Below are 2,071 nucleotides of genomic sequence, written 5' to 3'. Positions count from 1 at the left end.
TGGTTGATCTCATGTGAAGGAGTCCTTGACCCAAGCCAGGCATTGTCCCCGCAGGGCACTGTCAATTTCCGCTTGATGTATTTAATAAAAAGGGGGGATATGTGGGGGGTGATAGAATGCTCCTGTTATATTTTCCCTTATTTGGGCAAGAAGTGCTGCAGCACCAATTCCTGCTTGTCTCGACATCTTCCTCTGGTCCTGGATCTTCACTACCAATCCACAACTAATCCCACCCAACTACTTCCACTATACAGCTATTTAGACCCTGTTCACTTCCTCAATAAATGAGACTTGATCAGAAAGCCTGTCTTGTCTCTGTCTCTCGTGTCTCTTGCCCTGTCTTTTTCATCCCCGTTCCTCCTCCAGGTCATTACCCCACGTCTCGGCTCATGGGCCGAGTCAAAGGATAGTAATAAAAGGAGGTAAGATAAAAGAATGAAGAATTTCAACAGATAATTGAAAGTTATAAAACAGAATCAAATCAGAAGACAATCTGATATGAAAAATATCACTTTAATAGTAGACTCATCAAATAGAAGATAAGGTTAACTGATCTGGAATACAAATCAACAAAAATAGTCAAAACTCCTGTGAAGAGAAAAATAGAGGGGAAAAAAGAATATAAACACATGATATAAATTGTGAGATTATTCTCAATAGATCTAATGTAAAAAGACTTTAAAAGAGAGGAATGATGGTCAAATGTTTTCATAATACTGAACAAATACTTCTACTTTTGGATAGAATCTATGAGACCATTGCAAAATAACATCTTGAGATCCCTGCTGTAATTACAAAAGTAACATTCATCATGATAATTATGATTTATTCTATCCTATAAGATCCATAAAGTACTTTTATAGTAAAGAGAAAAACAAGATCCCAAAATACTTGGTCTCTGTATAGGTGCATCTGCAATTCACATTCAGCATTTACATACATTCTGAGAACACACAATAGAAACTTTTTTTTGACAGTGGTTATGCAGAGAAAGTCCAAAAATTCAAAGCTCTATTAATTTAGAGAAAGAAAAAAAAAGCAACTATAGAGCAGAAGAAAGAGAGAAACAGAAAGGCAACTGAGGAATAGAAAAGATACAGGTGCTGAACAGGATTACCCATTTCCACTCAGTAAATTTCAAATAAATTCTTTGAGAATATGGGGTAAGAATGTTTTGGGTTTCTTACCATTAGCATTAAGTATACAGTGAGGAAAGCAGACAGTTTTAAAGCAGATTGTACATCATTTCATGCTGATATCCAAGAAGTCCAAGTTGGTGTAATTCTCTGACATCACATTTCTGTACTAATTCCTCTGATGTGAGTTCATATGGTCCCACTCCTGAAAGAAGCATATGACAATATCACTAGATGTCCATGGTGCCTTCAAGGATATACCCATGCGTTATATGCAAAAGTAAAATTTTTAAATATGGAATGTTAAACTCTGAGAAAGAAGCAGTGTATCAAAATAAGTCACTTGAAGTTACACAATCATGACATGGTTAGGTGAATGTAGATAAATCAGCATGTCTTAAGTGATATATACCCAATATTGAATCCTGTTACAGCACAAAAATTTCCTAAACAATATGGGAAAACCCCAATTTATATAAATTATTCATCAGACTTTTCCATTTAAATCAAAAAGTGTATATAAACCCATTACTGTTTTTTTTGGTGGAACCAGGGATTGAACTCAGGCCCTTGTGCTTGCCAGAGAAGCACTTATTCTACTTAGCTATCTCCCTGGCCCCACGCCCATTACTTTTTATGTACTTAAATCACAGATTATTTATGAATGTGCCTTCAAGGAACATAGCAAAAGATAATACTCACCTCCTCAAATATATTATAGAATCTGTCGCCAAAACTGAATAATAGGAATTGACTTACTCTTCTACATGAATTAAATTTTACTTCGAAAACATAAAACAATGGCTTTCAAGGCAGAAAACATTGGGTGATGGCCAAATGTGACCTTGGAAGTACATGTAACAGGTGAGGTGAGGTTCACTACAAGGAGACCATCTTGAGCCTATGCAAGATATAGGGATGGAAACCTATACTTT

The sequence above is a fragment of the Octodon degus genome, unplaced genomic scaffold (assembly GCF_000260255.1).
Source record: "Octodon degus isolate 3935 unplaced genomic scaffold, OctDeg1.0 scaffold00197, whole genome shotgun sequence".
NCBI lineage: Eukaryota > Metazoa > Chordata > Mammalia > Rodentia > Octodontidae > Octodon > Octodon degus.
This window is presented reverse-complemented; position numbering follows the sequence as displayed.